Here is a 13,532-nt window from a genome sequence, read left to right as displayed (position 1 = left end):
ACAGATCTGCTTGAGTAATGATGGAGCATATTAGAACACAGCTTGGTATCAACAGGCACAGTTTAAATTTTTGTCACAACTGTCTGGGTTTTGGCAAGTAATTTGAATTTCCCCTCAATTGTCTTTTAAGTACCGCAAGAAAAAAGACCTTTTAAATAAAGAAATGGAAAGAGGTGGTTACACATCCTTTATCGAAATCTGAGTAATTAGGACCATCATCAGCATAATCCTGTGCATGACTCCTTGGAAGTAAATCCTGTAAAGTTCAGTGGAACTTACTTCCAAGTAAGTGTGTGTAGGATTGCAGTCTACTCTGATGGTGCGAATGCCACAGCTGATTTAGATGTTCACACTTGAAATGCAGTCTGCTATATTTACAGTATTCCTTTAATGATTTTTTTCTTAGAGGATCGTTCAGGTGAATTGAGTTGATTCACTTTGAATTAAAACTACACAGTTGTTTCTACTTTCCCTCTTATTGTTTACTCCAGTATCTTTTAATTGCAGTTCATTTGTGATGCTGGGGGATGCTCTAATGGCTGCTCCATAATAGTGAGTTATTTCTTCACAGGATTGGTCAGCCCCTCTGGATTGGTTAGAGGGACATCTTTGTCTGAAAGGTAAACTGTACATTTTTCTTAACATACTGAATTCCTGCTGCTTAAGTTGGCTTGGGCTATGGCATATAAGAATATGAAAAAAATGGATTTAACTCTAAGCATACCAAGCAGAGAGAAAAGTATTTAAATACTGAACCTGCTTCTTTATAACTATGCATTCTATGGTAAGAATATTTTTGAAGTTCTTTGCTTATCTTGAACTGCACACCAAGTTTGCCATTCAGTATATTAAGAGCATGATCCAGCAAAAGTTCAGCCTCATTAATAGACTTTCATTAAGGGGGAGTGAAGAGCATACGTATTTTTTCTCAGAAATCAATGGGACTGAAAAGTGCTTAGCCATTGCTCTTTAGCATTAGTTAATTTTCATAAGAAAACGATTACAAACAGGAAAATATTTAAAAATAATGTACAACCAATTTAAAAAAATATAACTGACACAACTGAAAGTGGATTGGTATATCAGTGTTTAAGGTTCTAAATCTTCAAGCTAAGCATTTCATTATAAAACGTATATAAGCTACACCAAACAATATAAAATATTTCTGCACCTCAATAAGAGATGGTTTGTAGTTGTATGCAAACTCTTACTTCTACATTCTGTCTCTGAATATTTGAGAAATAGCAATTGCTTACACTTCACATTTAGTAGTGTCTGAAGGAGGACTGGGAAAAACACCTATTCTTAATTAAAAGAAGTATCAATTTGATCCCCATAGAATTCACAAACCAGTGTATAGTTCTAGATGTTAACGTTCCCTTTTCACAACAAGGGCTACAAAGAACTTTCTCTGTATTCGTAGGATGGTATCCAACTCTGAGTTGACTCCAGATCAATGGACTTGGGTATAACTTAGTTGGATACCTCCTGTTGCTGTTTTGTTAGGTTGTAAAGGAAAATAGATTGGTTGAAAGCTATTATCAATGGAAGCTTATCTAAAGTGTCTCATCTAATACAAATTTTAAGTTTAGCAATTGATAAAATGTAGAGGTATGGACATAAGTTAGTGTCTCGAGTTATTCTGTTTTAGGTAATTTGTTAAAACTAAGACGATAAAAAGTAGGCTGTGATCTGTGAGTGGTCATAGACCACTGATTATTTTCTGGCAAATCTCCTTGTACCTGCTGCTTTTTGGGTTATTGGAAAGAAAGCTGGGAGTGTGTAGACCTTGGTCAGCCAGCAGGGCACTTGTTGCACAGGTTAGTTATGCCCTAATTTAAAGATACTCTTAAGTATGTAGTTTTGCTTTGAAAATTTAAAAGAAGTTGGTGGTCCATGGGGATCCATGGTTAGACCAAACTTCGCTAACTTTGTGACCTCCAGCTATTTTGGACTGATGGAAGTTTCAGTCCAAAACATTTGGCGTGCACCAGGTTGGTGAAGACTAGATTGGATCCAACATGTAAGAAAGACTAACATTGTTCTTCCCTTAGCTTTAGAGCCTTGTGCTCTGTAAAGTGTCTTCTCCAACCTTTCCCCCCAAGATGTTATTGGACTACTGATTTCCTCATCCTTGACAGTTGCCCAGCTGATGGGACGATGGAAGTTGTTGGACTACAACATTTGGGAACAAGGTTAGGGAAGGCCGCTTTAGAACATTGGATCATGAGAAATCGGTTACAATTAGCACTAGATCAGGGATGGAAAACTGTAGCCCTCTAGCTGTTGTTGGGTTTTTAGCCAGTGGTGAGGGATTGTGGAAGTTGTCCAGCTGCACAGGTTCGACATCTGCATTACATAGTGTCAGTACTGCATTTGAACCCGAGAAGATTGTGTGAGCTTTATGGATCCCATTTTGGACATCCTAACAATGTGAGGACTTTGCCTTCTGATGCTTCCTGATCTGAGGTTTTGAATCAGAAGAGAGTGATCCAACTAACTGATCTTTAGGGGCAGAGGAGAATGAGCGCATAAGGTATGCCAGGTTCATACTTGAAGAGTATATCAAACAAGCAGGTAATACTAATAAGGTGGCCTTAAAAGTGCTTATCCAAATAATGGAGGGTCTTTTGGTAAGAAATCAACCTTGTGTGTGAAATTACTTATATGTTGGCAACTTAATGTCAGGGGTGTCTGCAGTTATAGGCTGCATCCATTTACAGCTTTTATTGGGCATGTGGCCCTCCAGGCCTCTCTAACTAGCACTCGGGACTCTCTCCAGGCCACACTCCCTCCTGAACCACCAGTCCTGTTTGCACTCTCATTTGAGTACTTTTGCCTGGCTGGAATGTTTTTGATCATGCTCCTTGCTTCTCTGGCTGGAACGTAGTAAGGGATATGTGGATGTGAAGAAATTAGCTTAGTATACAAAGGTAAAAATTTCACATGCATTGCTTTGCCTGCTTTTTCCTTCTGGGCGTCCCCAACAGTGGCACATGGCTTCTGGAAAGTTGTCTAGAAGGGAATGTGGACCTTGGACGGAAAAATGTTCCCCACCTCTGGCTAATATTCAGACTTTTGTTGTACATACAGTGGTATCTCGGGTTAAGAACTTAATTCGTTCCGGAGGTCTGTTCTTAACCTGAAATTGTTCTTAACCTGAAGCACCACTTTAGGTAATGGGGCCTCCTGCTGCCGCTGCACGATTTCTGTTCCCATCCTGAAGCAAAGTTCTTGACCCGAGGTACTATTTCTGGGTTAGCGGAGTCTGTAACCTGAAGCGTATGTAACCCGAGGTATCTCTAATGCATCCACACTGCAGTCTCCTTTGGGGCAACACTTAGATGTATTCAGGGCTTGGTGAATGCTGTAATCCTGCACAGAGGCAGATTTTAAATATTCTGCCCAGAAGGCAGCATCCTGAGGCACTCTGCTTTCATGGTTTAAAGTGGGAGTGAAGATGTGTACAGACATGCCTACTACATCTTAAGTAGAGGAGTGGGGACATGTGAATAGGATTCCCACTGGTTAGAAGGGTAGGGTTTTGATGCCCTGTGTAGATTCTTGTTCCTCATTAATAATGGAACCAAAATAAATTATGCAAGATAAGCAAGTATATGTAAGCATGAATAATTTATAATTAGCTAAATTTAGATTTTCTGAGTACAGAATTTTGATTTTGGTGTACACAGCCCTCCATTTACAGCCAGTCAGAATTTAATCTCCTGGACCTTCGTCTGTGGCACCTGAGCTTCTGAGAAAATGTAAATGCAAGAAAGTGCCATATTTGTTTTCCTACATTAACTTTCTGTGTTTTTCTGATCACTTGGACCTCTTTCACTGCTTAGGTCAGGATGCAAAAGACAAGAAGCTCAGATGTGCACACCAAGCTGTCTTGCATAGCTTGCATATCAATTTCTGCTTTCAATCCAGCCTTGTGTGCTGGAGGTAGATTTTTAGTCTGCTTGGTGTGCGTTTCTGAAATTGGGACTGCAAATCTAATTGGAACAGTTTAAAAAATGAACCAGTGTAAAATGAAAGGCTACCGCAGGTTAGATTCTGGTTGCAGTTGAGCTGTTTTATCCAGTAGCCACCAGTCAGTGATATATTGAACACTAGCGATATAGTGCATTTCTCTTACTTCCTGTTCTGGGCACCAAGGATTGGGGGATCTGAGAACCATCTCAGTTGTTAACTGAATACAGAATGGATTTGGGAGTGTTATGCTTTTTCATATTCAGTACTCTAGGACAAGAGAAATAATTATTCTGTTATATCAGCCTAGTTGATGGTAAGGGAGAAGAGGTATCATGAAGGTCAAGGATTTCTGTAGCTCAGGGGTAGGGAACCTGGTGCCCTCCAGATGTTACTGGAAAACAACTCATCATCCCTGAACATTGCCCATGCTGGCTACCACTGATGGAGTCCAAAGATAGATTCCCCACCCCTCCTCCAGCTGCTTCATACCCTAATTCTATTCTAAATACCTCACCTTGACATCTTTCTAGTTGATAATACTGTAGTCTTGCTGAGTTTGAGAATTTTTGCTCTGGGGAGTGAATGACTGGGGGTGGGAGAGGAATTAGCAGTCAATTGCTATTTTAATGGGAAGTGGAAGAGAGCAAAGTGTGTAGAAAAGCACTTTAAGGGCATGGTGATGCTCTGGTCATTTGCTTCTGCTGTGTAACACAGGACCAGTAGTGAGCAAAACAACAGACTAATTTGTTTATTACCAAATCTGGCTGTGTAAAGAACAGTGTTTCTTCTGATGGAGCCAACCAGGCATTGGGGCAGTGACGTGGAGCATAGGACAAGTGTCTTTAAAAATGCCTTAGTCATAAAAAAAAATGTGCTAAAAGGTTGTGACATAGAATTACGTTCATGGAATTAGAGGTCTTGGTTGTTGTTTAGTCGTGTCCGACTCTTTGTGACCCCATGGACCAGAGCACGCCAGGCACTCCTGTCTTCCACTGCCTCCCGCAGTTTGGTCAGACTCATGTTTGTAGCTTCCTGAACACTGTCCAACCATCTCGTCCTCTGTCGTCCCCTTCTCCTTGTGCCCTCCATCTTTCCCAACATCAGGGTCTTTTCCAGGGAGTCTTCTCTTCTCATGAGGTGGCCAAAGTATTGGAGCCTCAGCTTCACGATCTGTCCTTCCAGCGAGCACTCAGGGCTAATTTCCTTAAGAATGGATGGAATAGGTTATTTTGGAAATTTCCCAAATATTGGTTCAGTAAATGCTGATTCACATATTTCAAGGAAGATCTGGGACTCTTGGAGCCCTTGATCATTTTGGATCTTTCTTCTCTAGTTGCTTGGACTGCTGCGTGTAGTAGGACACACTAGGAACCAATACTTATACTAGTATAAAAATGAAAAAAAAAATTTCCCTTCCAGTAGCACCTTAAAGACCAACTAAGTTAGTTCTTGGTATGAGCTTTCGTGTGCATGCACACTTCTTCAGATACACATAAAAATGGATACTCTGGCTATAGACTGTGAGAGAACGTTATTGTCATTCAACTTTTGGAGGCATAAATGCCCCCCTTTCTACATGGTGGGCAGGCAAGTTAGTTTGTTTGTTTCTAGAAAGCTTCAGGAGTTAGGATATACTCCTAGGGTTCTGAAATCTTACTATCAGTCTCATGGTTGCATATAATAAATGGCTGACCTTGGACTGCAACCCAGGCATTCATGAGTAGCAATGCCCACCAGTTGCCCTGTGTTTGATGTGACTGGTTTATGGAAGACCTGAATGACTGGGGAGGGAGACTATTGCTGCAATAAAAGCATCAAAGGGATCACTGATGCTTTCTGTAGTGTGTGATTTGGCCGAAAATTCCAGTTAGCAAATAGATGTGTGAATCTGAGCTTTGCCTACCCAGGAACTATGCGTTTCTACACACACTTGCTGCTATTGTGTATACCACTTTCAGTTTGCATTGAAGGATTCTCTTATGTACACAATTGAGAATGTGCAATATTTGAGGTTCAGTATGCACTGCATCCTCTCAGATATATGGGATGTCTCTTGTCAATTAAAGTCATTCCTGTCCTGGCTGACAAGGCATTGAAAAGTGGGGTCCTGTGTTTGGAAGTTCATGTTTCAAGGATGTCTTGAGTAATGAGCAGCTGCTCATTGCTTTCCTAGGCCATTTCCTGTAAAGTTATTTCAGATGGAGAAAGATGGTGTTTGGAGCAGTATAACAGCACCAAGCTGTTTCTTCTTTTCATCCAAATCAGATACTTCAGTCTTGATACTCACTCTTTTTTGGAGACTACTGACTGTAGTGGAGTAATTAATCAGACATGGCCAAAGTAAACATGGTTGGCACCAAACATTCAGTGATAATGCCTGCTTGTGAAATGGAAATGGACTTCTTCCTTGCAGATCCCAACAATCTGGTTTCTTTGTCCTCTCTCCAGTGCCCTTCATTCTCCCTCAATGATATCTGATTTGGGGTGTGTGCAAAGGGCTTCAGGGGAATGTGTAAGTGGACACTCACATTGGATCTCACCCTGTATTACTCAGGATGGACCATGATTTAGAGTGGGGATAAATTGCGATGTAACTAGTGCAATTATTCTGTGACGAAAGAGCAATAAAATGTCAGGAGATTTAGTGTAAGTACAGAGGCAATATACAGGGGAAAGTCATTGTGTTAGTGCGAGGAATCCTGTCTGAGCAACAGAATTTCCTCTCTTCTCCCTGTCTGTTCCTCCACCCTCAAATCTCTTCTGGGGGGTTCCCCCAACCCTCCAGAGCAGATTTGGAGATGATGTGCCAGAAGAGGAGAAGGAGAGCAGTTTTTCTTCTGCATAGAGAAGTCCTTGGACAAATGGGATGACTTCATTGGATACAAACCATGGATATATACTTGCAGTAAGGTAGAATTTTTGTTCTCCATTGAACTATATGTGACTACCTATTGACAATACGGTAGGATCTTTAGTGACTAAGTCACAGAAATTATCAACTCAGTTTAACAAAGGGGAAAGAGACTGAAAATAAAACAGACATTTCAATACATTTATGGTACAGATATATTTAGGATATTGATTCAGTGGTTCAGAAAGGATATGAATTCGTCCGAGGTCTTTTTTCAAACTGTTTAAATTAGTAGCCAATCCCTATGTCTGACCTGAATCTACTTCTAGTCAACTTTGTTGGGTGATGTCAATTTCTAGTAGTGAGAGAGAAGAAAAACAATTCACAAGTTTCTACTTCTCTATAGTATTCACAATTTTTTAGAAATTACAATGATTTATTTTAAATAATTTTTATAAACTGTCAACTCAAAAAATATCAAAGTGATATAAAATGAAGTCACTTAAACATAACATTAAAGATAAGGAACAAAGTCCAACACTGAATTGAATTAAACCAAATTAAGTGATTCCATTTACTTCCCTCCTCCCCACTTTATAAACTATAAGGCCACAAATGTTTTACAACTTCTTCCCAAGGTATGGTTACCAGTTTTTTTTCAATGAATCCGGGGACACCTTTTCCCCCCTCTTTTTTTTTGAAGCTGTGTAGCAACAGGGAGTCAGTAGTGGGGATGGTGAGGCAAAAGACCCTGGGCCCAAGCACACATGCATATTGTATAAAGGTGCAAAGCCCTTCTTTCGCACCCTGTGAAACATAAATGCGCAGAGTTTAAAAAAAACTGGGCAATGGCGTGCTGCCCGCCCGTGACTCCCAAGCCTTCCCCGATCTCCTGACCCCTTCCCCCTTTGTTTTGACAGATCGGGGGAGGCTCTGGAGTCATGGGCGGGCAGCCGTTGCCCAGGAGGAATGCACAAGGTGCGTGGTTTCTCTGCTACACAAGGTGCAAAGCCCTTCTTTCACACCCTGTGAAACAGAAACGCACAGGAGGGCAACGGCCACCCGCCCACAACTCCCAAGCCTCCCCCGATCTGTCAAAACAAAGGGGGAAGGGGGCAGGAGATCTGTACCGCTGGACGTCCCCAGTTCCCCTTTGGCAGTGGCAGCGAGCAGCTCCTGAAGCCAGCCAGAGCCAACTGCGCTACCAGGCTGGCTCCGGGCTGCTGAGGCTGCCGCTGCCACGTTTCCCGGGGACAGATTTGCAAATCTTGGGGACATTCCAGGGACGGAATTTGTCTGGGGACAGATTTGCAAATCCAGGGACTGTCCCTGGGAACCGGGGACATTTGGGTAACCCTATGACCTAAGGGAGATGCATCATCCCATTACATCATTACAGTTCCTTCCTATCTAACAATACACATTTTCTAGATAAGTTGCCTGAACTGTACATGAAATTCTAAAAGTTTCTGTGCCATGTATCTGTGTAATGGCATGTCTGAACTGTAAAGTTTTATTTTCATTAATTTCTCCAATACTTAACTTGCCCTTTTCAGTGCTATGATACCCTGAGCAGAGTTCTTCTATGACCTTAAAACATTTCCTGGAGAGTTACTGTGAATTTAGATCAACATCATCTGAATGTTTAAAGTTAGAGTGTGTGGTACTTAGGTATGTCATTTACACTCAATAAGATTGAGGGGTCTGCTCAGAAGAAAATATTTGGTGATGTACAAAGCAGGTTGGTTTGCCTTGTACCACTTCAGAGAATCCCAGCTTGGATTTGGGTCCAAAGCAGAGCCTTGCTGCAGAAAATCTAAAGCTTTCCAGTGAACAGGCTGGGGTAATCAACAACTAGCTCTTTGCCCCCTCTTTACAATTAGATGAAGTTAGCCTCTTCTAAGTAGATAGGTAAAGGTAAAGGTACCCATGCCCGTACGGGCCAGTCGTGTCCGACTCTAGGGTTGCGTGCTCATCTTGCTCTAGAGGCCGTGATCCAGCGCCGTCCGAGGACACTTCCGGGTCACGTGGCCAGCGTGACGAAGCTGCAGCTGGCGAGCCAGCACCAGCGCAGCACACAGAAACGCCGTTTACCTTCCTGCTATAAAGCAGTCCCTATTTATCTACTTGCACTTAAGAGTGCTTTTGAACTGCTAGGTGGGCAGGAGCTGGGACCGAACGACGGGAGCTCACCCCGCCGCGGGGATTCGAACCGCCGACCATACGATTGGCAAGTCCTAGGCACTGAGGTTTTACCCACAGCGCCACCCGCGTCCCCACTAAGTAGATAAGGCTTGCCAAATTTCATACAGATAGGTGCAGGGGTTGTTTTGCTAGGCCCCCTTTAAAGTTGTGGGGTGGATTTGAACTGAATTTGGCATTTTTGCCACTCCTCCCAGTCGCTGCCTTGGGGCAATGTGAACTTTGCACCCTCCTACTTTTTCCTTAACAGAGAGGATGACATTTTCCTGAAGCGTGGAAGTATACTGCTTGTCTACAATTATGACATCATAGGCTTCAGGTGCTCAAAAAACAGGTACAGGTGAGAAGGGGACATGTGCATACTTATCCTGCACCCAATGTCCTTGCTTGCTCCACTCACAACCTTCTTGTGTGAAGTGGAAGGTCTGAATGGGGCTTGGTAAGCACATTCAAACCCCCTTCAGACCCACTTTTTGGGAGGGGAGAGGAGAGTAGGGACATGGGGATGAAGACCTTTATGCAAGTCCTTCCACCACCTCTGAATATCTGAAAGGGCACACTCACACATAACAAAGTACACACAGGAAGAGTACAGTACTACCCAAACACATACAATCTTCTCTCTCTCTTTTTTTAATGCTGAACTTAAATGCATGTACAACTTGGGTCACAGTGAGGGAGTCAGGGGTGAAGGCAAGTGACTTCAGTATAGGAACACAGGAAGCTGCCTTGCACTGACTTAGGCCATTGGTTTATCTAGCTTAGTACTGATTGGCAGTGGCTGTCCAGCGTTTCTGACTTTAAGGCTCTCTCTGAGCCCTACCTGGAAATGGAACCTGGGACATTTTTCATTAAAGGAGCTGCTCTTCCAGCGAGCTATGGCCCTGCCTCGCAATAATAAATGCCCCACTAATATGAATAATGAGAAAGACACAGTAAGTGACCTGAAAAATAAGAGCACAAGGGATTTGTTGGGGAATTATGGAATGATTTTGAGAATGATTTCTCTGGATATAGGGAATGACTGGTTGGGATTGGAATAAGATTGGATGGGGAACCTGTGGCCCTCCAGATGTTTGACTAATGTGCCTGTCATTCTTGGCAATAGGCCATGCTGGCTGGAGCTAATGGGAGTTGGGGACACAGGAGGGCCAGAGGTCCCCCAGCCCTGGTTTAGATAACGTAAGACAAAAAGCAACCACCAAAACTTCACCATAAACTCCTTTGTGATCTTCGGATGAAGGGCTGTATAGAAATTTAATAACTAAGTAGTGAAATAATTACTGTTTCTAAAAGTGAGCTAGCAAACAACAATGAAGATTGGTGGAATTGTTCAGATAAGTCACGCGCAAAAGCACACATGAGTAAGCCCTAAATGGAAGCTGGAGCTGCCAATCACAAAACCTCAACCTGTTCATGCAGGGTACTTTCTCTTTCTGGAGAGTTGTATTATCATTTAACTGACTGTTTTGGGGTGTCTATTTCACTCTCCATCCTGCTGACTCCAGATGATTCAGGAATGCATTCAGTGACACCAGTAAGACATATCAATGAAACTTCTGTTTACGTACCAAAAGTTAGTTGCACTTGTAGGATTCCTGTGTGCTTCTTTTCTTACCCCACTGTTATTAAACTAACCTACTTACCTACTACCTCGTTTCACTAAACTTGTCCTCCTTAAGCACTGCATTGGAAGATAACCAATTTAACAGCCAGTTTATAAAACAAGATGCAGGAAGAGATCCAGGAAATTACGCACCTGTCAGTGTAATGTTGGTCCCTTCTCTACTGTAAATCCACTTTGCCACAATGTCTTCATCAACCTTAACCATGTTAAAATGAGGCCAATGAGATTCCCTGATAAGCAGGGGTTGAAGCGGTTTTGCAAGACCAGAGTTAAAAGGGTGTTTGGTTAGTAAGAATAGTTAATGTCATGGCGGACGTGTGGTTAAGGCTTTGAAGGGAAGAGCAGAGATTTATAGATCAACGTATTATGGCTGCAGTGACTTTCAGAAGCAGAAGTATGCAAAGTAAGAGAAGCCACTGCGCAGTTAACATTCTTCCAGAAGAAATCAGTAGACATAATTAAGAAACGGCAGGGCATAGTCTACTAAGGCCTGTCCTGTCTGCAGCACAAATATTATAGAAAACCTTGTCCATTCTTTATGAATATACCTTTAACTTTTTATTAGAAAAAGTAGGATTTGAGGCTTTTGAAATACTGAAGAACCAAGGGGGAAAAATGATGCTAATGTTTTAAAATACAGCAAAACATGTGGGAATAACCAGGTAGCATCCTCCCCTCCTGCTGCTTCATATACAATAATTTCCTTGTTCTACCTACCACCATCAATAGCATGCAGTCTCTACTCATTTTCAGTTCTTACATGGTTCTTTGTCTGGAGGTTGCAGGCTTTTGTTTTGCTGAAATGACATGGATTATATACCATTATTTCTGTAAAGATGTTTGTACATTAGTTGCACTATAGCAAAAGATGAGGTCATGGGGACTTAAGATTGTAAAGTAGCTGAGTTCTAGCATTATGAAACGATCAGTTGCACATCAGATCAATTAGCATGATGTCTACAGTGAAAATACATTTGAAAAGGAAGTTGCCAAGAAGGAGATGGCTCTTTAAACTAGTTGTGGAATGTTTGTCTTCTTTAATGACAGATGTCTACACAACTCCCCCAAAATGAAGCAGTGTACAGAAAAAGGGTGACCAATACTACATTATGGTGTAGTTGACAGCACATTGTGTATGTATCAGCAGCAGATCATATGAAAAACAGCTGATCTATTTTCATGCACACATTCTGGTGAGGACAGGGAGCTGATGATTCCATGGATGCATGGGCTACACACAGCCCTGAAAATAGCTAGCAAATGAGCTATCACCCAAAGTAAAGAAGAAGTGTGTATCTGTACATAAACATGAACAACAGAAACTAGACTGGTTTTGCCATCTTAGTGCGACTTAATGTTTAGGTGGAAGGTATAGGATGCTTTTGAGATGAAGCAAGATTTTTGGCCATAATTAGTTTTCACATTGCCATGCTGATGTTGAAAATCTGGGATCAGTGCATTTCCCTGGAACATGTATTTCTAGTAAACATGGTAGCAGCCCACTGATGGGATAAAATGGATATCTGTTTTGGTGTCCTTGTGAAACTGTGTCTCTACAGATGGTACATATCAGGAATTGTTCCTCTTTGCTGGACAAGGTCTGCCCAGCTTGGGATTGCTGGTGATGGGGTTCCCTTCTATATCTTTTTGTCTGCAGTTCAGCACCACTCTACCTCTATTTAGTAGAAGCACCTTCAGATCTGGCCTGTAGACGTAACTGCAAAGTGTCAAGTCTAGGTAAATATGAATGATCCCAATTTCCTTCGTATCTTTGTTGCATTTGCATGTTTCTCTGTTCGGTTCGTTCCATTATTTTACTGAAACATCTTTAGTAGCATAGTTAGTCCAACTCAAATGAAATTAAGATCAGCAAGCCATCTATTCTACTGCTGTCTGTTACCAGGCTGTACAATGAAAGACTTCGCAAGTCAAACCCAGCCCACCCATCATGAATGGTGATTCACTTGGCCGCAATAAAACTAGTGTCTGGAACTGGGAGAGCAGATTGTCAAGTGTGTGACAAGCCACAATTCCTGTCTGTAGGGGTACATTAGATTTTTAGCTGGAGTTGCCTAAGATCTTATACAAAAGTATGCACCCTATTATTGGCTTGTGCCACCTTACAGGGTTTAATACCTCACATTTTGGTCAGTTCAGCCTCATGGCTAGGAAGTTTTAAATGCCTGCATGACGTTAAATACAAATGGTAATTCTCTCTGTGCATCCCATTCCATTGGGAAGACAATTTGAGTAGCAGCATTATGTACAAGGATAGATATTCCATTGCTGCCATCAAGTGGGTATTTGCTGGTGGGGTATTCACAGGGTTGATTAGCAAGTGGATACTTCATTCTTGCTGCCTGGAAAAAATGTTCTCACATGGAGCCACTTGACATGTTACAAACTTCCTACATGAAAGAACATGGATTTATATTTGATATAAGAATTATTACATTTTATAATCACTGCTACTAATAGGTAGGAAACTACCTCACACCAGGTGATACTTTTGTCCCTGACGCCTTGTGCTGAGTGCTCTGATTGGTAGTGTCTTAGGCAGAGATTTCCCCTGCCACTGAATCACCTACTTTTTGACTTTTAACATTGGAAATGTGAGGTATTGAATCTAGACCTGCATGAAAAGCATGTGCTTCACTTCTGAGCTATGGTCCCTTCCCATAGAATATGAAACGTGTGTCTCAGTCTTAAGTATATGCCAAGAAGTGGTGATGTGTGTGTTTATGTACATGCAGCAAAACGTGTGTGTGATGATCAGAAATGACTCTGGGCATTTGTAACCTGTGAACTAAACAAATTAAGGGGACTGTTGACAGATTTCCTTGTTCATTTTGTGTGATAGCCCCTGTAGGTCAT

The sequence above is a fragment of the Podarcis filfolensis genome (genome assembly GCF_964270895.1).
Source record: "Podarcis filfolensis genome assembly, chromosome: 6".
NCBI classification, from domain to species: Eukaryota; Metazoa; Chordata; class Lepidosauria; order Squamata; family Lacertidae; genus Podarcis; species Podarcis filfolensis.
The sequence above is the reverse complement of the archived record's forward strand: the minus strand, read 5'-3'. Positions refer to the sequence as shown.